The sequence below is a fragment of the Taudactylus pleione genome, unplaced genomic scaffold (assembly GCF_031769625.1).
Source record: "Taudactylus pleione unplaced genomic scaffold, aTauple2 ptg000069l, whole genome shotgun sequence".
Taxonomy (NCBI): Eukaryota; Metazoa; Chordata; class Amphibia; order Anura; family Myobatrachidae; genus Taudactylus; species Taudactylus pleione.
Window position 1 is genome coordinate 12,614,746 of NW_028284471.1, and position 26,140 is coordinate 12,640,885.

The 26,140-nt window shown below is 42.1% G+C and overlaps 1 long non-coding RNA gene across 1 annotated transcript; it reads right to left on the reverse strand.

Moving 5' to 3' along the window:
* Window positions 1-17,628: 17,628 nt before the first annotated feature.
* LOC148534324 (uncharacterized) lies at window positions 17,629-18,643 on the reverse strand. Its single transcript, XR_015877672.1, has 2 exons — window positions 18,295-18,643; window positions 17,629-18,129 (listed from the first exon to the last, which is right to left on the reverse strand). It is a non-coding gene; the product is annotated as an uncharacterized LOC148534324 (long non-coding RNA).
* Between the last annotated feature and the right edge of the window lie 7,497 nt (window positions 18,644-26,140).

A 26,140-nucleotide genomic window follows, 5' to 3' on the forward strand; every position in this document is an offset into this window, starting at 1 on the left:
GGTTTCCATAAAAAGGGTTGGCCTGCCACTACGCTAACTTTGGCAGGATGGATTCACAGGTCTTCCTGTTCCATCCTCTATTAAAGCTCTTCCACTAGGTCTGTGGGTCCTTCGTGGGCAGCTCGACGTGGCGCCTCAGCGGTGATTGGCAGCCACGTGGTCATCTGTCCATATTTTTGTAAGGTATTATGTTTTTGATACCTTCGCCTCTCAGGATGCTTCCTTTCGGTGGCGGATTCTCCTTACAGCACAGGAGCGTCCCCACCCTTAAAGGATACTGCTTTGGGACATCCCCAAGGTATCCTGGGGATACCCTATGGACCCTGAAGTAGAAAATATGAGATATGGTAAGAACTTACCCTTGTTATCTCTATTTCTACGAAGTCCATAGGGTTCCACAGGACTCCCGCCCTGTCGCACCTGTACTGCAGATGGGCTTTGATCTGGTCACCGGTTTCTCCGTCTCCTTCTGGTGAGAATGTGATTCTTGTGTGTTCCAGACTGTCTTCTCTCTCTTTTTTGCTCCTGCTCCGGCCTATGGCTTGTAACGAAACTGAGTGGCCTGAGGCTCGGGGGCGGGGTATAGGAGAGGGACCCCAGTGCATCCTGGGAGGCTGAAAATTTAACTCTGTGGTGCCTGGATATCTGCCGCCATCGCCTATACCCCAAGGTATCCTGTGGAACCCTATGGACTTCGTAGAAATAGAGATAACAAGGGTAAGTTCTTACCATATCTCATATTATGCCTTTAAATATACATAACTATGACATATGATTTGTTGATAGTTACCTCACAACTGTCCCATTTTTAGCTTGACTGTCACACTTTCCAAATGTAAAAAGGGTTTTTTATTGTCATCTCCTTAACACTTATTTGTTCCATGTGTTTCTTAATCATACCTGTCGACTTTCAGCTCCCTCCCTCTGTCCAGCTTCCATGGCGGGGGACATGTCATGGCAAAAAGGGGGCGTGGCACTGTGATGATGCAGCATTGGGGGTGGAGCATTCGGGCAGGAGCCTCCCGATAAACTGGTGCAGCTCCCGCCCCCCCCGGAAAGGCAGGCAAGCCTCCCGCCTGGCGCTGATCCCCCATCTCCCCCCCCGCCAGTACCTGTTAAACCCCCGCAGCAGGGGGGGACAGTAATGCGATTCGCGTCATTTTGGCCCAGCCCCCTGCTTCACAATGCCTGTTTTTTCGGCATTGTGTAGCGGGGGCGGGGCCAAAATGACGCATGCATGTCACATCCGCACACTGCCCTCAGCCCATCCGGCCACGCCCCCTGTTCTGCCGATCTGGCTGTTCCCTCCCGGAAGGAGCAGCCAGATAGTCGGCAAGTATGAGCATGGGGCGTGACCGTGCAATCGCATCATCGTGGCTCTGCCCGCTCTTCACAATGCTGATATTAACAGCATTGTGTGAAGCAGGGGCGGGCCATGACGATGCGATTCAGCGTGAATCATGTCACCCCCACCCCACTGCGGGGGTTTCTAGTGTTACTTCAGAGGGGTTGTGTGGGTTGACGTCTGCCAGGAGACTTGCCTGCCTTCCTAGGGGGCCGGGAGCAGACAACTGATTTTCGGGAGGCTCCCGGGAAAATCGGGAGGGTAGGCAAGTATGTTCTTAATGTATCTTATTTATGTTATTAATTATTTTATATGTATATGTACAGTACTTCATGTGTGTAAGAAAAACACCAATCAGCATAAAAATGGAAATTAAGGCCCATATTCAATTGCCGGCGAAAAGTCCTGGACACATAGTACACTTTCTGCCGTCATCGCTGGTTTGGGCTCCGGAAAAGTATTGTGTTCGTCCCCGCTATTCGCCCTATTCAATTACAAAGGACGCGAAAACGCATCCCAGCGAAACTCAAATAGGCGAAAACTGCTGTCAGATTTGGGGAAATCAGCCTGACACCCCCCAAAAGGTGCACTGACATGAGGGATCACTATGGATACCCCCGAATAGCCCTGCTGAAGGTATTTGGGGTACTTGAATGGTCCCAATAGGTGCTATTTAGCATCTCTGCACAAGTGGTGAAGAATAGCATTTAGCAGGTAGTCCCAGCAAATTTGCGGTACATGAAAATGGGTGGAAGCATGGTTAAAAATCGCTAAAGTGAGTTTTTAAAAAACAGCTTGGGCATACTTGGGGGACGCCCTGGAGTTTATTTCGCTAGTTTTTAAGTTTGTCCCCCAACTTTGGTTTTTTTTTGCCCCCAAAACGAAAGTACTTTTTTGGGGTGATCTAAAGTATTTTTTCAACTTTTTTTGATGCAGTTTACCTTTGAGGGGCTTTCCCAAGACTGCAGGGGTATTCCCACAACTTTGCACCCCAAACCTGCACTTTTTTCCGCCTCCATTCAAAGGCGAATCTTTTCCGCTAGTTACAAGGCGCAGACTTTTGGCACCGGCGAAAAGTCTTTGGAATTGAAAAGAGGATAAGTTCTCGCCTGTCGAAATGACGTCACCGGCGAATCTTTTCCGCCGATCGCGGCTTTTCGCCGGCAATTGAATACGGGCCTAAGTTGTAATTACAAGTAGAATTATATTATACACTTCAAACAGGTGGGATGTAGTTGAGCTTAGGGCTGTTGAGCTCTTCAGCTTTCAGGAGGCATTTTTCTGGGCCTGCCCAGAGAAAAGTTTACCCCAAAGTCTGAAAGTAACTATGCATTGTCTGTGCTGGAAATCAGGGGAAATTAATTAAAGCAGACTCATTAAAACTGCATTGTATTTTGCATAACAATTTATGCATGCTTGCCGTCTTTTTGGCTGCCCCCTCGTTAGTGAAGTTGGCTGCCTTGTCACAGTAGGGGGGCATGGCATCGCTATACATGTAAAGCTCGATCGTGTCATGATGACCCCACCCCTGCTATACATGTAAAGTAGAGGGCAGGTCTATGATTACGTCATTCAGCGCGAATCGAGAACCCATATCTGAATGAGCAATCAAAACCCGAACTGATCATATTTTGTTAGAGGTTTAATTTGAATCTCTCAGACCTTGTACAAATCATTTATCTGTCAATGTACCAGGTACCAAAGTTCAGGTGGTTACCTCTAGGGGCAAGAACATTTCATAAGAATAATTCTATGTACAGCACTATGAAGTTCTTTGTGTGATAGATGTTTTAATCCTTTTATAGACAGGTTGGATAAATATTTACAGTGCTAATAAGAACAAACTTCCTCAGCAACAGTATACATTCATTATTTTGACACTCATAATGTTGACATGGACAGAAGGTTAGGGTTATTTAATCAGTCTATAGAAAACTGCTTTATCAACTGATGACATTCACAATGTTGACATTCTGACATTAAAACCATGTTGACATTTTGCTGTTGGAATTCTAAATGTTAACATTTTGTACCACACCCCTCATTTTATTAATAGTGGGGAGGAGTGGTGGGTACTAATTTCCCCGGCCCAGGCTTGTTGGAGGGGCCTGGGTAATTAGATGAACCCCCTCCCCATACTTACCAACTCTCCCTGATTGTCAGGGAGACTCCCTGAAATAGTAGCAATCTCCCTGATTCCCTGAAGAGTCTACTGTAGCAATCTCCCTGATTTTACTTTACCCCCATTATAAAGCTGTTATATGTTAAAAAAAAATACATTCAAATGGAATCATTAGTATAATTTCCCTGCATTGGTTATAAGGCACAGTGACCCCTATGGCTGCATGCATTTTCTGAAAAGTATCAGTGTGTTTTCATCAACAAGTAGAACTTACTAATTGCTTTGGGGCTCATTTACATTTTGATGTAAATCAATTTGATGACACACCTCCCAGATGTAGCAGAAAACGCCCACTTTACCGCCGCGCTCATAGTCCCTGCTTTCATAATCTCCCTGAAATGCTTTTTCAAAAGTAGGCAAGTATGGCCCTCCCTCATACCTGTCAGCATCAACAGTATCCTCTGCCTATGCAGAGGTAAGTGATCACACTGACCACACTCCCTGGATTTATTTGTCCCTTGCTGAGGGGCTCACAGCATCCCCTGTTCAGCTTGCAAAATACCGGCTCTCTACGGGCCTGCTCATTGGTCAAATGAAAGAAAACATTACGGTTTTTAATGTTTCTAAAGTTTTCCTTGCGGAATGTTCAGATCTTCCATTAGAATCCCATTAATGCTATGCTCCTGCTTTTCTCACTTTATTCAAACTCAATAAAGCACAGATACATTAAATCCCTTTCTAAATAAAGTGACAAGTCTGGGATCTGAGCACAAATGCTCAGTGGAAGGTCTGTTTACATTGTACAATAACTTGCCCCAAACTAATGAGCATCTGTCTATAAATGGATTAGAGCATCTTCACTCATCTATGTTACCTGCCAGGAACAGAGACACATTATCGTGGCATTTAGCCTACATGATTGCTAACCTGTACTGACTTCTCATTTATTTTAGAGGTAGTTTTTTATTTTTTTATTATTAATTAGACAATGAGTGTCTGAGGGACTTTTCTCTTATTTAATGGGCTATTAAATACTATTAATGAAAACTTTGCAGAACAACAGTTTCTACAAATTGGTTAGTCAAAAAATCATTATAGTATGAATAACACAAAGGAAGAGTTAGCAGAATATAAGAACCAGGAGATCAGCCAAGTTTACAGATTGGCATCAGATGAAAGGTACATATACTAACTCTAACTGAGATTGAAATTATTTGTATTTAAATAGATTAAACACAAGAGAGCATGTCCAGGCCTGTTTCAACAAACAGTCGCACAAGAATTATAGAGTCTAATGCCGGCCAAACACGGGGCGATTTGTAAACGCACGACACCTCGGTACGTTATCAAATTCAGCCCGATGCATCGCATGCTGCTGTGAATGGTAAACGATGCATCTTACAAGATGCTTCATTTACCTATTTAACAGCATGACAGATCGCAGATCTTATGGTTTTTCCATGAGATCTGAGATTCCGATGTACGATGGCAGGCACGTGCATCGCCGTCGTACAGCATGCCAAACCACACACGATGTGCACGATTGATCATTGGGATCGATTGAAATTGTGCACATCGTATAAAAAATCTTACCGTGTATGGCCAGCCTAATATCTATTTCTGAAATTCCCCACAATATCTGTTTCCATAATTAAAGAGAGAGAGGGGATATATGAATATCAAAGAAGCAAAGAAAAGAAGTGAAGTGTCCAGAGGTGGTGCACTAGAGAATCCCAATATTAAAACATAACTTTTATTGTTACTCGGATAATAATACAAATGATAACGAAAAAACAGCGAAAATACGTTAGAAAATATAAAGAATGTGGCAAAGTACGAAATATGTGTTTAAAATTGTTGCAGCGCCCTTGCTATTCCACCAAATGTCATATCAGCGTCAGTTATATGGCGTTATTATATCTATATAATCTCTGTCTGTATCTCACATGAACTAATAAATTAGACCTTCTATGACTGGGCAAAAAATAATCATAGTGCTTCTTATTGACAGATTATGGGCCCGTATTCAATTTGAGGCGAAAAGCCGTTTTCGCCGATGACGTCATTTTCGCCTGTTTTGATTTTACTCCGTATTCAATTTGGAAGACTTTTCACCTAGGCGGAAAGTTAATGCAATGTAATAGGCGGGAAAGTTTCGCCTATGAATAGCAGGTTGAAAAAAGTGCAGAATTGGGGTTTTGGGGTGCAACGTTGCGGGAACCCCCCTGCAGCCTTCAGACAGTCCCCCAAAGGTAATCTGTGTCAAAATTTAAAAAAAAAAAAACCACTTTAGAACACTCCAAAAAAGCACTTTGAATTTGGGGGGAAAAAAATGTTGGGGGGCAAAGTTAAAAACTATCGTACTTGACTCTGGGGGGGTCCCCAAGTATGCCCCAGGTGTTTTTTTCATTGCAGGGGCTTGCGGCAGGTGGATTTTTCACGATTTTTTAAACTTAACTTTAGCAACTTAAAATATGCTGACCCCCATTTTCAAGTACCCCAAATTTGCTGGGATAAGTTATTATCTTAAAAAAAAACTCCTGAATACTATTCTGCACCACTTATACAAAAACACTATTTAGCAGCTATTGAGCCCATTGAAAAACAACAAATACCTTCAGCAAGCCAAATTGTGGGGTACCATAGGTAACCCCCATGTCAGAGCATCTTTTGGGGGGTTGTCAGGATGATTTCCCCAAATCTGACAGTACTTTCCGCTTGTTTAAGTTTCACCGGGTCCCGTTTTCGACTACTTTCAAATTGAATACGGCGATACGCGGGCACGCGTGCGATACATTTCCGCCTGCAAAACAGGCGAAGTAGGCAAAAAGTCCGGTGAGGCGAAAAAGTATCGTCGGTCCACTCAAATTGAATACGGCTCTATGTATTTGATAGATGAGCCAGTATTTATTAGACTGTGCTCAAAGTTGACAGCTATACAGAAATAATTGCAATAGTAAACTCAATTATTCCTGTGTAATTCCTTACAATGTTGAACCCTTGATCATAAGGGACATATTCAATTGGGCGCGAGGTTTAGCGAGGTAAAAAATCTTGCGCCCCTCGCCCCCAATTTTGGTATGTGCGCTCCCAATACCCGCGGTATCCAATTTAAAAAAAAGTTGGCGCGGGTTTTCAGAGCTGAAAAAAAAAATTCTGCACTTACCTGCCCGGGGGTCTCCCCTCTATCGTCTCACTGGATAGAGGGCTGCTGGGAGTCCTGGGGGCTGCTGGGAGATGTAGTTCTCCAGGCGCCCATTCTCCAGGAGCCCACTGACACTGGGGGGGGGGGGGGGGGACACATACACCAGGGGTCACACACACACACTTATGCACACACACTACATACTCACCACTGCTGCAGGAGACTGGGCCCCGACACTGGATGCAGAAGACAACAGTTCAGAAGGTGAGCAATTACTGACTAATTAAGCTAATTGGAAACTTCCAAAAGCTTAATTAGTCATTAGGCGCGGTGCCACCAGGGTCCCAGAACAAGTCCCACTGTTTTTTCCTAAAATGACAGATATTAGAGAAAAAAAAAAATCACACCTGCTCTGGAGGTCAGAGTACAAAAATCTCCCGAAGCGCAAAATAGCGGAAAAAAAAAAAAAAAAAACGCAGCAAATTGAATAGCAAGTAACCCGCACCTGCAGGAAAAACCTCGCAGGTGCCATTTGTTTGCTTTACTCGCACCCAATTGAATATGCCCCTACGAATGACAAGGATCTATATGTTTTTGAGTTCAATATGTAGGAACCCACTAATTATTATACCATGAGCATATCTATTTTTAAACACAGTTGTTATTCATAGATTGTTAATAAGTAGTTGTCCCAAATTGCTATTACCCTGATAGCATACTTGCCGACAATCAGTTCCCTCCTTCCGGGAGGGAGCTGATTGTCGGCTAACAGCGGGGGGCGTGCCCAGCCATGACATCGCATTTGGGGTCGGAGCCGGGGCGGAACCCGCTGCGGGGGTTTTGATATTAACTCTGCGGGGGGGTAGGGAGGGATGCCGGCTTCCGGGAGGCTTGCCTGCCTTTCCGGGGGGCCGGGAGCGGCACCTGAAAATCGGGAGGCTCCCGGCCAAATCGAGAGGGTAGGCAAGCATGCCTCATAGTGAGTATGAATTCCTTGTATATTCAATATAATCAATGTTCTCACACTTTAATCCTCATTAATTAGGGCTGGAATGTGATATATAATATTTACCCAACATTACACTTTCTCCTATAGAAGGATATGTGTATCCTGCAGCATTGGTAGGAGTGTGATCTGGGCTTAAGGGCCTTGATAAAGCCATAAGAGAAATGCTGCATCGGTCCTGCGGCCTGCCTTGCTACTTCTTACCTTGTCTAAATGTGATACATATGTCTGATTGAGAACATGCCAGTAAAACCCGGGAGGGCTTTAATGTGTAATGTGAGTCTGTGATAAGACTCCCACGTGGTGTAACAGAGTTTAAGTGTTCAAGAGCTCCTCTCTAATAAAGAACATGAGAGACTAAATAAAAGGCCCCGGGAGCCGCGGAGACCCCCGGGCAGCTAAGTGCAGAATTTTTTTTTTTTTTTAAACGCAGCGCAGGGTTTTCAGAGATGAAAACCCCACAACCACTTTTTTTTTAATTGGATACCGCGGGGATCTGGAGCGTGCATACCCGTGGTATTCTAAAATTGAAAGCGAGTGGCGCAAGATTTTTTACCTCGTGCCCAATTGAATATGCCCTTATAACCCTTATGATCAAGGGTTCAACATTGTAAGGAATTACACAGGAATAATTGAGTTTACTATTGCAATTATTTCTGTATAGCTGAAGCTGCATACACACACAACGATTTAGTAAATGAACGATTTTAGTAAATGATTTTCGTTAATTTTTTCATTTTACGCAGGGTTAACGGGCTCCTCAGTCCCGTTCTATGCGTCACCGGCTCCCCCATCCTGCAACCCGGCATCGCAGGATCGCAGAAATCCAACATGTTGGATTTTGACGATTTGACGATCGCAATCGTCAAATCGGGGACATTTAACATGTCAAATGTCAGTGATCTGGCGACGGATCGCTGAACATCGATGGTGGGCGATCGGAAATTTCTGATGGGCGGTCGGAAGTTTCCAATCGCATCCCTGCATTGCGACAATCCGTCGCAGATGTATGGGCACCTTAAGATTTATCATCATACAGGGTGGTGCAATATTTAAGCAGGAAGATAAGCAACAGGTAACAATGTTCACATAGGCATTTCTGAGTAACTGGTATGCAATGGTAATACAGTCCAGGATAATGCAGGGAATAGACACAGACTTTAGGATGAAGACAAATGCTGGATGAAGTAAATGGATACACAAAGTCCTGTTTGACAAATAAATAGCAGTGTTGACTGAAATGTCCAGAATATATTATAAAGTACAGGTACACTAGGATTTGATTAACCAGAATGCACAGGTGACAGCAGATGATAGGAGGCTCTGATTTAGAATGCTGCAGAGTAGTGCAGAGAATCTGAAAGGCACTAGTGGTTCTGAAGAATATGCCTTCACTAACACACTGGATAATAACACAACACAGTCCCGGATTGTAAGTGCAGATTGTCAAGCAGCTAAAACAATAACTGGACAAGTCCAGGATAGTGGAGCTCTGGTGAAGCAGAGAAATGTTCCAGACGACTTACATGAGACCATACTTGCCAACAATCAGCTCCCTCCTTCCGGGAGAGAGCTGATTGTTGGCTAACAGCGGGGGGCGTGTCCGGACAGTTATGACACATTGGAGGCGGAGGCGGGGCCACATGATTGCGTCATTGTGGCCCGGCCCCCTCTTCACACTGCCGTTATTTTCGGCATTATGGAGCAGGGCCTCGATGATGCAATTCAGCGCAAATCGCGTCACTGGCCCCCCGCTGCGGGGATTTCTAGTTTGTTCTGGGCGGAGGTCGGGAGGGTTGGTGGACGCCGGGAGGCTTGCCTACCTTTCCGGGGGGTCGGGAGCGGTACCCAATATTCAGGAGGCTCCCGACCAAATCGGGAAGGTAGGCAAGCCTGCATGAGACACAAGAGGGTATCAGGTTGCAGAAACCAGGCTTTAGAGACAACAGGAAACACAAAGAATTCTAGCTGGTAGCAAAGGGGGTCATTCAGACCTGCTCGCGAGGGAAGTTCGCTCGCAAGCGGGTCGGTTTGGCGAATGTGCATGCGCACGACGGAGGGAGCTCCGTCGTGCGCATGCGCGAGACCCGGCGAGCGACGACAAATACGTCGCTCGGGGTCTCGCACCAAAGGGGGCGTGCTGTCGATGGTGACTGACAGCACGCCCCCTTTGGTGGGCGTGCCGGGGGCGTGGCGGCCAGACGGAGGCGTTCCCATGGGAACGCCTACCGTCTGAGTCCGGCCCCACTGACATCAGTAATGATGTCAGTGGGAGTGACTTTGGCTCTGATAGAGCCAAAATCACTCCTGGGCTTGCGGCAGCGAGACCCTACCGCAGGGTCTCATCGCAACCATCATCATGGACGCTCGCATAAGCTGTGGGTGGTAACCCACAGCTATGCGAGCGTCCATGAGGACGCTCCAAAAACAGGTAGGAGGGCCCTGATTCAGAGCGAGCGCTCTGGTCAGAGCGTTCAGCTCTGAATCAGGCCCATAATCCGGAGTGCAGACACTGAGGCAGTCTTTGACTTAATGAACTGGCACCAGGGAACTTGTGTGGCTGGTCTATATAGGAAGTTCAGGTGCAGCTCACAGCTGCTGCATCAACTAATTGCTCAGTTGATACTAGACCAGAGTGCTGAAGCACCAGGGAAGAGAGCGACACCCCAGACAGGGGAGAGAGGACTGCACAGACCGTGACACTTTAGAGACAATCAAATGATTAATATAGCTCTCAAACAAACTTTTGCACCTGTGCAGGTGAGTGTGAGTGAGTGAATGTGTAATAAAAGATTAAATCCTATGGTGTGTGTCCTGTCTTTTGTTTAATATTTCTTTTACAGGAAGGTCAGCGGCACCAGCGCGCACTTAATGCCTGCATGCTGGTACTTGTAGTTACACAAGTACCATCATGAGGGGGAGGCTTGCTGGCACCACAACCCCTCTGTAAAAGACAATATTATTTATTACAACATTATTTACCCCATGAACTCCGTACCCACCAGCCAGGGGTGCGGAGCATAGCCGCAGGCTTCAGTCAAGGCCGGGGATACTCAGAAGTGGGTGGACCCCTTTATTGGGGGGATCCCCACCTCCTCTGGGATCCCCGGCCTAGGCTGACTATGTTGGGGTGTTAATGCTTTGGCTGGATGAGCCAGTGAAAGGATACTGTGGCTGTGGCATTACACCCCGGCTAGTGGAGCCCGGTGCTAGTAGTAAAAATACAGAGACCCCTATGCCATTTTTTCACATATTTTTACTACTAGCATCAGGGCCAAGAGCCCATGGCTAGAACATGAAATACGGGGGACTCCTACGTTTTTTGTCCCTTTATATTTTGTGAACCAGCATCGGCTCAAAGAGCTTGGTGCTGGTTATTCTGAGGGGGGGGGACCCCATATAATTTTTTATTTTATTTTAACCATTTATTTGCTTACAAACAGGCAGAAACATACATGGATCACACTGATCTGTGGATGATTCTGCAGAACACGCAGCTCGGGGCTATCTTAAATTTCTAATTTGGACCGAGTTTGCTTAATTTACACCCGTGATTAAAAACAAGATTCTTGGTAAATTCCCATGTTGCATTCCTGTCTATGGAAAGTACTTGCAAGCTTGGCCGATGGTATATTTATTTCTATTTGTGATTTCGGTTAGGGTTACCATTAGAGATAGAGATAGCGTTATGTTTAAGGTTAGGGTTACCATTAGGGTTAGGGATAGACACAGTAAAAAGAAACTGTTGATATTACATCAGCGTTGGCATGGTCACTGTTGACATTATGAACATGTCGACATTCTTATGTTGACTTAATGAATATCGACATTGTAAACAGAGACATAATTGTGGTGAATAGGCCCAAATTATGATATTGTATGATGTGTGATGTTCTGTCATTTTATTTTCTGTATAAACATGATATGTCAATTGCTATTCGGTGTGCAGGTCAGCAAGGACTGGAATTAGCAAAAGGTGAATTTGAAATAAAGTGGATGGCTTGCAGATAACAAAAGAATGTATATTCCTCACAGTGTGAGGTCATGTGTGAACATCTAGACCTCTCCCTTTTTATGACCCCTAAAGTCAGTGTCCTAGATCGTAATCCCAGAACCAGACCTCCTTTTACTCCAGTGCCCTATTTCTAAAGATTCTTGTTCTGCTATAGAGGCTGAGATAAGGATTCTGGTATTTACTATAGATCTGGAACGGGGAAGTCGAAGAGTGAGTTATATTGTTACATCTCTTTAAAGCAGGGACCCTGTTAGTTTGGCAAGGTAACCCTGTATTGGAAATCTATTGACCTCAATACCTGCTGACCTGATAGGGAGACCCTCTTAAGTATGAACAAAGAATTAGGGATGTTTAAAAAAGGAATGCTATCCAGCATTCAATGTTCACTCATTGGGGATCAGACGGACATGCTGGGAGAGGAGTGCACCAGAAGATTCTTGTGGGGGAAATCACCCGCCCCATCAGCAGTGCTAAGAACTTTAGTGTAAGTTATCTTAGGAACTCTGAATTATTTCTCTTTTATATTTAGGAAATATTTGAATTATAATCTGTTTGCCATTTTATTAATATTTTTGTAACTAATCCTTGAAAATATTTTTTGGATTGAACACATTTAATCTAGCATATTCTCCGTGATTCTTATTGACCTTGCGTGCCTGGAGAGGCTCATACTACATCTGTGTGTAATTGAATGTGATTTATTAATAATCTGTTCGGAGATCGCAGAACTCCAGAAAAATTTGCGTGGTGGCAGAAGAACCGTGTATTTGGGTAAGTGACCGTGGTGCGCCGGCGTCACAACCAGCTGACCCCGATTGTTGTATCTGCGAGTCAGCCCGGGTTCGTGACAATAATATACTACCTTCAAGAAAAAACATGACTTGGGTGAAGACATTGGAGCTCATTCAGACCCGTTCGCAAGATGCGATCGCTCGCTGGCAAAAAGGAGCCAGATATTTAAAGTAAGCTCTCGCACTGCATCGCGTAAGGACACCCACTATGTTTTGGATAGCTACGGCAAAGTGCCCTCGCAAATGTCTGAAGACACCCCCTTGCCACTCGCTACCACACGTCATCTCCGGGAAATGAAGGATTAATCGGGACCATCGTGAGCCATCGGAGCTGCTCGTAGCCCTTGGGGTTGCCGTAGCCTGCCGCAAGCACAGCGATCAGCGCTGGCTGAAATACATGCAGGTGATGTGTACAATGACGCTGCTTTGCTAATTATGCACGCCCTTTAAACGGCGTTTTGGCGGCCAGACAAGCCTGCATTCGAACATCCACTCCCCCGTTCACAAGCACCTTCCCCTGTTACCACCCACAAGCGGCACTATCTGTCACTCAAAGCAGCGACCTGATAGTGGCTTACGAGCTACCAAAATCAGATCACAACGAATGGCTTGCGCACGCGTACTGCGAATTATACGCATGCGCAGATGGGCGAAAATCACTCAGAGCGAGCGATCGCGCCTTAGCGAGCGGGTCTGAATCAGGTCCATTGTGTTTGAGAAATTGAGAGATATTACCTTGACATTGAGATTTTTTCCACCTCCTTCCCCTATAGGTACATTGAGGTACCCAGCAGCATGGGGTTACATTTACATACAAAAGTATTTCCTATGGACACTTCGTAAATGACATCCAAAATGCTACAGTTATTATTATTATTACTCTCTTTCTTACAGTCTGCCACAAAAATAATAATTTGCAAAGATAAGTGACTTGTAATTAAGTTTTGATTAAGAAATCATTTTGATGCTAAATGAGAATTGATATCTGGCCAAACTGGAAAGATTTTAATAAAATATTTTTTATCTAAGGACGTATATTTGAAATTCCAATGGCAGACGATTCAATGGATAAGAAACTCTATTTTGTTGCCAGGTTTAGATAGAAACATCAGCTTTTATGCATTTGTTTTTTTGTGTGTTGCATATTGTATTATCAGGGGACTCTTTGAAATGCCAGTAATGCATCTCACTATCTTGTGCAGTGTTGAGAGAAAACAAAAATCATTGGATCAGCTATATCTTTTCTTTTAAACATTGGTCTTCATTTATTATTAATGCACGTTAATACAGTTTTAAAAGGTGTATATTGGAGACCACAATTGAGTGATTGTCAACTATGCTGAATTTTAGGGTTAAATATTTGTCTCCGGAAATATTTAATTTTTTCCATTTTGTAATGACCATCAACACAGGACAATTTTACTTATTCCTCATATTACACACAATTCCTACCATATATTCTTATTTTGTAAGCTTTAAAAAACAACATTAATGTAGATTATATATTCATATAAAACATATTCTGTTTAAACTTCATAAACATGACATAATGGATATCATAGTACAGCAAGATAATAGCATACAATATTGATTTAGATACATAGGACCCAATTTAACACCTATGACAAGGCTATTATCACTAATTTCTTATATTAAAATGTGCTTACTGTAAATACCTTGCTGCTATCTATGAACACAGAGAGCACTGTTTAACTATTAGGAGGCAGCATTGCTGTCGGCTGTAACCAATTTGGTGCCTTAGGCAAGAACTTGTCTGGTGCCCCCTAGCAGATAATGCCACCATACAGCGTAATGTTGCATTCAATATGAAAATTTGCACTCCAATTAATTCCTTAGAATTTCCTTTCAAACCCAATTATTTTGAATACAAATCAATTTAATGTAGATTAACTACTGTTCTCCCATCACAGCACACCAGGCTCTCCCTTCACAGCACCCCTCTTCCCTCACTACAAAGCACCCCTCACCCATGTCGATTTGACATTCGATTTTGCCTTTAGTAAGTTCTTTCATAAAAAAGTTAAAACAAATCGAACAGAAAACAAAATCAAACTTTAGTAAATCTACTCCCAGATGTCAAAACTTGGTTGTGGTGACACATCTGCATCACCAGTGGGTCTTTTTTTTCCGAAAGTTTAGTTTTTTCCTGGCAGCCGCACTTGCTGGAGAAATGGAAGGAGGAGCTTTTGCTGCATCACGTGTCACTTAAGCTGACAATTTCCTTACCAACCGCTCTTTACATCTCTTCAGATCTGTGTCCGCTGGGAAGACACGACATATGACTTCAACCTAGGATCCAGCACGGTCACCAAAATTGTAAGATCTTGTCAAACCTTGGATCCTGGCAAAGCAAATAAAAGGATTTGATCTACAAATCTGACAAGCTTAGCGGAATCGCTTTGTTTCAGCTCCTCCTTCAGTTTCTCAAGTTGCTTTTCAAACAGTCTAATGAGGGGAATTACCTGACTCAAGCTGGCAGTATCTGAACTCACTTCACAGGTGGATACTTTGAAAGGTTTTAGCACTTTGCACAACAAAGAAAGTATTTTCCACTGAGCTTGAGTAAGGTACATTCCCCCTCCTCTTCCTACGTCAAGTTCATTGTGTAGCTTTGGATGGCATTTTGCTGTTCCACCATCCGCTGTAGCATATAAAAGGGTGGAGTTCCACCTCATAACTATCTGGTGACAGGGGAAATTCAACATTTCTTGCAGGTGCTGCAATCTTCTACATGCACCTGAATTGCAAAAATGTCCAGATATTTTGCGGGCCACGGAGAGCATCTCCTGCACGACCGTGTCATTTAAAAAAAAAAAAATGCACCACCAAGTTGATTGTGTGAGCAAGACATTGGATGTGTTGGAATTCACCCATCTGTAATGTTCTCACAATATTGATGGCGTTGTCAGAAATCACAAATCCTGAGGGGAGTCCAAGCGGGGCAAGCCATTTTGCAATGACTTCCCTGAGTTTTGTTATGGCGTCAGTGATCCATTGTGCAATTGGGCGACTGCTGTCATACTTGTCCCCCTTGCAAAGGATTGTTTGACAGTCAATTGTTATGTTAAACTACTAAAAGTAGTCTTCTTCCTGGGATGAAGATCCACTCACAGCAGCAACTAGGCACTACACTGCTGATTAAGCTTTCATTTGTTGATCAAGCAGATGGGAAAGTGTATCCAACATGCATTATCATCTATCAGTTGTGTCAGGAAGCAGCAAGCTATTCATACCTGTGTCCTGATCTTATTCTTTTAGCTCGTCTTTGTTTAGCTGCTGCAGGGTGCTGTCAGGAGAAAAACTGGTCTGCAGTATTTTTTTTACCTAATCCTAAAATTTTTATCAATAATTAAAACTAAACAGCTAAACAGTTGTATTCATTTATTTAAAATTTAAATATAATTTATTTAATGATTGATATAAAAATTATACAGTATGTGTAAATATTTATTCTGGCAAGTTTCTCATTCATTTAGGGGGATATTTATCAATCCTTGGAGAGAGAAGGTAGAGAGAGTACAAGTACCAACCACTCAGCTTCTAACTCATTATTACAGGATGTGTTTGAAAAATGAGTTATGGTAAGAACTTACCTTTGTTAACTCTTTCTTCGAAGCCCATTGGGTCCACAGGGAGACCTTGGTGTGTAGGTTATGGATCTGGATCCAGGCCCCACGCAGTTCAAGCTTTCAACTCCCAGGATGCACTGGTCAATCCTACTTATACCCGGAGGAGGATAAGAGTGAAGGAAGACTGGTACACACGAGAACCACACTCTCAGAGGAGACGGGAAACATTTTTTGGTTCGTCTGGCTAGGTCGGCCGAACCCCACCATGGTGGGGGAAACCTGTATGCACCTTGGCTATGGGGCCTTCAAAGAGTTACCGCATGTAGGTGCACAGCATAGCATATCCTTGAGCAGCCATTCCTACAGCCAGGCTGCCCCACATGCTTTTGGGAACTTTTAAAGGCATCACAATCAATTTCCAGTCAATAGAATGGTGTTTAGAAGCTCAAATCATTATTCTATTTATTTAGGGATTTGAAGTTCGATTTTGTGCTCATTTTATGTTTTTGGGCTTTAGTAACTCCTTTCATTAAAAAAAAAAAAAACCTATCCAAAATCGAACAAAAAACAAAACCAAAGCATTGTAAATATACCCCCAGGTTATTAAACATGAAGCGGAACAGGACACTTCCATTCATAACCAGCCACCTCCTATGCATATAAAACCAAAGTTACAGATGGCCCTGACCAAATGAGCTTGCATTTTGTAGTAGAACATTTGTAGCAGGACAAAAACCGTGGCTAATGTAAGGCAAAAGCATCATCAGCTACACATTTTTAAAAGTAGCCATAAGTGACTGACATTTTTGCAAAGGCCCTAGGGGATGTCACGAATGACAGTGGAAGGAGACATGGAAAACCACTAGTCATTGAAGTCCTCCAAGACCGGCTTATGCTGCTAGTAACTTTATTTTTGCTTAGTAATCTAGGTATTAGAAAAGATTAGTAACAGTTTACTTAAAACAGTTTTTTACATTGAATTACCCTAATTAGTACAAATCTGTGTTTTGTGTGATACGAATTAAACTGGTGCTGCTAGCTAGATTTTTCTGAGAAAGAAAAGGACTACAATATTGTGTTTTGTAATCAATTAGTTTATGAAGAAGAGTAGTTTATATGTAAACTGACCTAACTTTGGGATCCTGAGTTTAGAATTAAATTTGATTTAGATTAAATCTTGTTTCAATGAACTATATTACATGGGGGAATGCACTGAAATACCATTGTTTAATGCAGAAAAAAGAGAAACTGAATAACTATGGATACACTTTAAAGAGAAATAACACATTTAAACAAAAAAGTAAATATTAAAACTTATTACAAGAAACCTCTGAGTGTGTTATGGAGCTCCAAAATGTGCTAAACATTAAGTAAAAAGTGATTAAATTTCTCAAATTTTTAGACAACCTTCCTAAAGAACTTTGGTCCCTGGATGTTGCATCTCAGGAGTAATTACCTACAGGTACAGTCTTCTTCTCCCAGCAAAAATGAGGTCTCTATATTGCCAGGATATAGACGCATAGAAAACCCTTAAGAAGTACTTTGTTAAATAATAAAAAAAAACAGCATATATCGATGAAGATCTTGATAAAGCAAAATATTAATTACATAGTCTTTTGTGGTAAAGCAAATATAATTTATTTAGGGAAACATTTCCACTTTTCTGCAGAGTGACACAGAGTAATGAGAAGTAAATTAGATCTCTGAATTTGTCACAGAAAGACAGAGCATCTTATACACATGATTACAGAATCATTTACAGATAGAAGTTTACAGGAACAGTATAATACAGGTATTTCATTGGATAATGTAGAGAAAAGTGTGAAGCACAGTATAGTCACAGGGAGGGGGGGATAGGGCAATATCAGATGAGGTTTTCATGATCTTGGAGCAATATCAGACATTAAACGGTTCGGACAGAGTGACATCCAACATATAACATGATGTTAGGTCTGAACGTAAACAAATTAGAACAAGGCTGATGTTGGTCATGTTGCAGGATGTGTGGCGCCATCAAAGACATAGTTCATGAGATTTCTCTTTATATCCACATTCTCCCTTCTCAGCACTTATTGTGGTTATCTCATCATCACTTTGGGTCACTGAAGAGTTTAGCTGCAGAACAAACATCAACAATTTAATCAAGCAATATATACACCATTTTTATTTAACTCCATCAATCTATACATGCGCCAAGAGATCTACAGACCTAACAAGTTGTAGTTGATCACAAAATGTTTCACACAATGTAATTTACTATGTAAGGAAATGCATTCTTACAAACCATTGGCTTGACAACTGCAAATAATGACCCCATGTGAGCTAATAAACTTGTACTTCCTACTGCAATGTATTTGCAAGAATGAAATCTGCACGACTATGATTGAAGACACCAGTTTCCTCTTGTAACATTGAAGCAAACCATTTTCTTTCACGTATCCAAAACCCTCAATGTTCATTAGAGTAGCTGCTCAAGTGAGAAGTGCAGAAATTCTAGGAAGTAAAGAAAATGTATACTCAAAACAAACCTGCCAACTGTAAATAGGGACAATGAGAGACAAAAAAGTTACAATCAACAATAAACTATGAAGACATGAAAAAAAAATGAAAGAAGGATATGAGAGTGACAACCACAAAGCACCATACTGTAGGATGACATGTCGCACGGCACCTTACGTCACAGCACCTCACAGCATAAAGCCAAAGTAGTTTTATAGAGAATGAAAATATAGTTTGTATTGTTGGATGTAACCTATTAAGATATTAAAGCAAGCCAATTACTTACAATGAATACAGGATATCATTGCCTCTGGATAGTCGTCAGTAAGCGTCTTGTCTGGTATCTTCATAGGCTCAATAGTCTGCAGCACTGTATCCTGATAAACTCCTGTAATGTCCACCACAAAGCCATCTATAATATCCAAGCTGTTTGAAGACACTGGTTTCCGCTTGTACCACTGCCAATGGATGAAGCAAATCATTTTCTTTAAGGTATCCAAAAACCTCAATGTTCATTAGAGTAGCTGCTGGAATGAGAAGTGCAGTAATTCTAGGAGGTAAAGAAAGTTTCTACTGAAAATATAACACTGCCAATTGTAAATAATTGGTACAACACCCTACAGGCAGGAAATATACAGCATTATGACACGCCACACCATACTAAGTTTTAGGGGCAATAAATATAGTTTGTATTTGTTAAGTGTAACCTATTAATATATTACCTAAAAGCAAGCGGGATATGCTACTAACAGGAAGCAACCATACTATAGAATGCCACTCCATACGGAACAGCACCACATAGCATGATGCTATACTAACAGTTAAGGACAATTAAACTAGGTTAAATTCAATAATATATACTATTACGATTATAACTAAAAGCAACCATAATTTATAATGCCACTCCATACGCTGCCTAAAGGTGCGTATCCACTACCAGACATGGAAATGACAGCACGATTACGACATTGTAATCGTGATGTCGTTTCCATGTCTGTAATGTGCCTACACTGAACGTTCAGTGTAGCACACACATTCATCATCGCCGTACATGCGGAACCTAACGTGATTGTCAGGTTGACCAGCATGTACGGGCGATGATAGATGTCGGAACCGACCTGCTGGCGCACGCATCACTGGTAGTTTGACCAAAATGTGCACGATACATGTGCGATTTAAATTGCAATGTGGATACGCACCATTACGGAACAGCACCACACATGCTGTATAACAGTTTTAAGGACACAAACTAGGTTAAATGCAATAATGCATAGTATTAAAAATACTAACTAAAAACAACCATACTTTATGCCACTCCATACGGAACAGCACTACACAGCATGATGCTATTTAAACTTTTAAGGACAATTACACTAGGTTAAATGCAATAATGTAAACTATGAAGATACTAAAAGCAAGCAAAATATTCAACAGGAAGCATCCATACTATATAATGCCACTCCATACGGTGCCTTACAGAACAGCACTACACAGCATGATGCTATACTAACAGTCGGTAGAACAATTACACTAGGTTAAATGCAATAATGCATACTATTAAGATACTAAAAGCAAGCATCCATACTATATAATGCCACTCCATACGGTGCCTTACGGAACAGCACTACACAGCATGATGCTATACTAACAGTCGGTAGAACAATTACACTAGGTTAAATGCAATAATGCATACTATTAAGATACTAAAAGCAAGCAAAATATTCAACAGGAAGCATCCATACTATATAATGCCACTCCATACGGTGCCTTACAGAACAGCACTACACAGCATGATGCTATACTAACAGTTAGTAGAACAATTACACTAGGTTAAATGCAATAATGCATACTATTAAGATACTAAAAGCAAGCAAAATATTCAACAGGAAGCATCCAAACTATATAATGCCACTCCATACGGTGCCTTACGGAACAGCACTACACAGCATGATGCTATACTAACAGTTAGTAGAACAATTACACTAGGTTAAATGCAATAATGCATACTATTAAGATACTAAAAGCAAGCATCCATACTATATAATGCCACTCCATACGGTGCCTTACGGAACAGCACTACACAGCATGATGCTATACTAACAGTTGGTAGAACAATTACACTAGGTTAAATGCAATAATGCATACCATTAAGATACTAAAAGCAAGCATCCATACTATATAATGCCACTCCATACGGTGCCTTACAGAACAGCACCACACAGTATGATGCCATTTTAAGTTTTAAGGATAATTAAATTAGGTTAAACTAAACAATACAGACTATTAGGATATTAAAACAAGCATTACCTGGGCATGGAAGTTCGTAAGAATCTTGTCTGGTAGCTTTAGAAACTCAATAGTCTGCAGCACTGTATCCTGATGGCCTCTTGATATGGCCACACACAAACCAGTCTATAATATCCACCATGTTTGAAGACACCAGTTTCCCCTTGTAACATTGAAGCAAACCATTTTCTTTCACGTATCCAAAACCCTCAATGTTCATTAGAGTAGCTGCTCAAGTGAGAAGTGCAGAAATTCTAGGAAGTAAAGAAAATGTATACTCAAAACAAACCTGCCAACTGTAAATAGGGACAATGAGAGACAAAAAGGTTACAATCAACAATAAACTATGAAGACATGAAAAAAAAATGAAAGAAGGATATGAGAGTGACAACCACAAAGCACCATACTGTAGGATGACATGTCGCACGGCACCTTACGGCACAACACCACACAGCACAGCACCTCACAGCATCTCTCAGCATGACGAAGATATACAGAACTGGAGTCTTAGCCGTGAAGATCTGCAACCGTTCGTAGCGGAACTCAGTCCTGGAACCAACTACTGGGAACGCAGACTAACACTGCTATAGAGACTCACTGCTGCATAGACCGGAACCATCGAATCGCAACATTTGAGAGAAAAGAAGACATTAAAGAAAAAGAAAGAAGGATATGAGAGTGATAACCACAAAGCACCATACTGTAGGATGACATGTCGCACGGCACCTTACGACACAACACCTCACAGCACAGCACCTCACAGCATCTCTCAGCATGACGAAGATATGCAGAACTGGAGTCTTAACCGTGAAGGTCTGCAACCGTTCGTAGCGGAACTCAGTTCTGGAACCAACTACTGGGAATGCAGACTAACACTGCTATAGAGACTCAATGCTGCATAGACCGGAACCATCGAATCGCAACATTTGAGAGAAAAGAAGACATTAAAGAAAAAGAAAGAAGGATATGAGAGTGATAACCACAAAGCACCATACTGTAGGATGACATGTCGCACGGCACCTTACGGCACAACACCACACAGCACAGCACCTCACAGCATCTCTCAGCATGACGAAGATATACAGAACTGGAGTCTTAGCCGTGAAGATCTGCAATCGTTCGTAGCGGAACTCAGTCCTGGAACCAACTACTGGGAACGCAGACTAACACTGCTATAGAGACTCACTGCTGCATAGACCGGAACCATCGAATCGCAACATTTGAGAGAAAAGAAGACATTAAAGAAAAAGAAAGAAGGATATGAGAGTGATAACCACAAAGCACCATACTGTAGGATGACATGTCGCACGGCACCTTACGACACAACACCTCACAGCACAGCACCTCACAGCATCTCTCAGCATGACGAAGATATGCAGAACTGGAGTCTTAACCGTGAAGGTCTGCAACCGTTCGTAGCGGAACTCTGTTCTGGAACCAACTACTGGGAATGCAGACTAACACTGCTATAGAGACTCAATGCTGCATAGACCGGAACCATCGAATCGCAACATTTGAGAGAAAAGAAGACATTAAAGAAAAAGAAAGAAGGATATGAGAGTGACAACCACAAAGCACCATACTGTAGGATGACATGTCGCACGGCACCTTACGGCACAACACCACACAGCACAGCACCTCACAGCATCTCTCAGCATGACGAAGATATACAGAACTGGAGTCTTAGCCGTGAAGGTCTGCAACCGTTCGTAGCGGAACTCAGTCCTGGAACCAACTACTGGGAACGCAGACTAACACTGCTATAGAGACTCACTGCTGCATAGACCGGAACCATCGAATCGCAACATTTGAGAGAAAAGAAGACATTAAAGAAAAAGAAAGAAGGATATGAGAGTGATAACCACAAAGCACCATACTGTAGGATGACATGTCGCACGGCACCTTACGTCACAGCACCTCACAGCATAAAGCCAAAGTAGTTTTATAGAGAATGAAAATATAGTTTGTATTGTTGGATGTAACCTATTAAGATATTAAAGCAAGCCAATTACTTACAATGAATACAGGATATCATTGCCTCTGGATAGTCGTCAGTAAGCGTCTTGTCTGGTAGCTTCATAGGCTCAATAGTCTGCAGCACTGTATCCTGATAAACTCCTGTAATGTCCACCACAAAGCCATCTATAATATCCAAGCTGTTTGAAGACACTGGTTTCCGCTTGTACCACTGCCAATGGATGAAGCAAATCATTTTCTTTAAGGTATCCAAAAACCTCAATGTTCATTAGAGTAGCTGCTGGAATGAGAAGTGCAGTAATTCTAGGAGGTAAAGAAAGTTTCTACTGAAAATATAACACTGCCAATTGTAAATAATTGGTACAACACCCTACAGGCAGGAAATATACAGCATTATGACACGCCACACCATACTAAGTTTTAGGGGCAATAAATATAGTTTGTATTTGTTAAGTGTAACCTATTAATATATTACCTAAAAGCAAGCGGGATATGCTACTAACAGGAAGCAACCATACTATAGAATGCCACTCCATACGGAACAGCACCACATAGCATGATGCTATACTAACAGTTAAGGACAATTAAACTAGGTTAAATTCAATAATATATACTATTACGATTATAACTAAAAGCAACCATAATTTATAATGCCACTCCATACGCTGCCTAAAGGTGCGTATCCACTACCAGACATGGAAATGACAGCACGATTACGACATTGTAATCGTGATGTCGTTTCCATGTCTGTAATGTGCCTACACTGAACGTTCAGTGTAGCACACACATTCATCATCGCCGTACATGCGGAACCTGACGTGATTGTCAGGTTGACCAGCATGTACGGGCGATGATAGATGTCGGAACCGACCTGCGGGCGCACGCATCACTGGTAGTTTGACCAAAATGTGCACGATACATGTGCGATTTAAATTGCAATGTGGATACGCACCATTACGGAACAGCACCACACATGCTGTATAACAGTTTTAAGGACACAAACTAGGTTAAATGCAATAATGCATAGTATTAAAAATACTAACTAAAAACAACCATACTTTATGCCACTCCATACGGAACAGCACTACACAGCATGATGCTATTTAAACTTTTAAGGACAATTACACTAGGTTAAATGCAATAATGTAAACTATGAAGATACTAAAAGCAAGCAAAAATATGCAAAAGGAAGCATCCATACTATGTAATGCCACTCCATACGGTGCCTTACGGAACAGCACTACACAGCATGATGCTATACTAACAGTTTTGAGAACAATTACACTAGGTTAAATGCAATAATGCATACTATTAAGATACTAAAAGCAAGCATCCATACTATATAATGCCACTCCATACGGTGCCTTACGGAACAGCACTACACAGCATGATGCTATACTAACAGTTGGTAGAACAATTACAATAGGTTAAATGCAATAATGCATACTATTAAGATACTAAAAGCAAGCATCCATACTATATAATGCCACTCCATACGGTGCCTTACGGAACAGCACTACACAGCATGATGCTATACTAACAGTTGGTAGAACAATTACACTAGGTTAAATGCAATAATGCATACTATTAAGATACTAAAAGCAAGCAAAATATTCAACAGGAAGCATCCATACTATATAATGCCACTCCATACGGTGCCTTACGGAACAGCACTACACAGCATGATGCTATACTAACAGTTGGTAGAACAATTACACTAGGTTAAATGCAATAATGCATACTATTAAGATACTAAAAGCAAGCATCCATACTATATAATGCCACTCCATACGGTGCCTTACGGAACAGCACTACACAGCATGATGCTATACTAACAGTTGGTAGAACAATTACACTAGGTTAAATGCAATAATGCATACCATTAAGATACTAAAAGCAAGCATCCATACTATATAATGCCACTCCATACGGTGCCTTACAGAACAGCACCACACAGTATGATGCCATTTTAAGTTTTAAGGATAATTAAATTAGGTTAAACTAAACAATACAGACTATTAGGATATTAAAACAAGCATTACCTGGGCATGGAAGTTCGTAAGAATCTTGTCTGGTAGCTTCAGAAACTCAATAGTCTGCAGCACTGTATCCTGATGGCCTCTTGATATGGCCACACACAAACCAGTCTATAATATCCACCATGTTTGAAGACACCAGTTTCCCCTTGTAACATTGAAGCAAACCATTTTCTTTCACGTATCCAAAACCCTCAATGTTCATTAGAGTAGCTGCTCAAGTGAGAAGTGCAGAAATTCTAGGAAGTAAAGAAAATGTATACTCAAAACAAACCTGCCAACTGTAAATAGGGACAATGAGAGACAAAAAGGTTACAATCAACAATAAACTATGAAGACATGAAAAAAAAATGAAAGAAGGATATGAGAGTGACAACCACAAAGCACCATACTGTAGGATGACATGTCGCACGGCACCTTACGGCACAACACCACACAGCACAGCACCTCACAGCATCTCTCAGCATGACGAAGATATACAGAACTGGAGTCTTAGCCGTGAAGGTCTGCAACCGTTCGTAGCGGAACTCAGTTCTGGAACCAACTACTGGGAATGCAGACTAACACTGCTATAGAGACTCAATGCTGCATAGACCGGAACCATCGAATCGCAACATTTGAGAGAAAAGAAGACATTAAAGAAAAAGAAAGAAGGATATGAGAGTGACAACCACAAAGCACCATACTGTAGGATGACATGTCGCACGGCACCTTACGGCACAACACCACACAGCACCTCACAGCATCTCTCAGCATGACGAAGATATACAGAACTGGAGTCTTAGCCGTGAAGGTCTGCAACCGTTCGTAGCGGAACTCAGTCCTGGAACCAACTACTGGGAACGCAGACTAACACTGCTATAGAGACTCACTGCTGCATAGACCGGAACCATCGAATCGCAACATTTGAGAGAAAAGAAGACATTAAAGAAAAAGAAAGAAGGATATGAGAGTGATAACCACAAAGCACCATACTGTAGGATGACATCTCGCACGGCACCTTACGACACAGCACCTCACAGCACAGCACCTCACAGCATCTCTCAGCATGACGAAGATATACAGAACTGGAGTCTTAGCCGTGAAGGTCTGCAACCGTTCGTAGCGGAACTCAGTTCTGGAACCAACTACTGGGAATGCAGACTAACACTGCTATAGAGACTCACTGCTGCATAGACCGGAACCATCGAATCGCAACATTTGAGAGAAAAGAAGACATTAAAGAAAAAGAAAGAAGGATATGAGAGTGATAACCACAAAGCACCATACTGTAGGATGACATGTCGCACGGCACCTTACGTCACAGCACCTCACAGCATAAAGCCAAA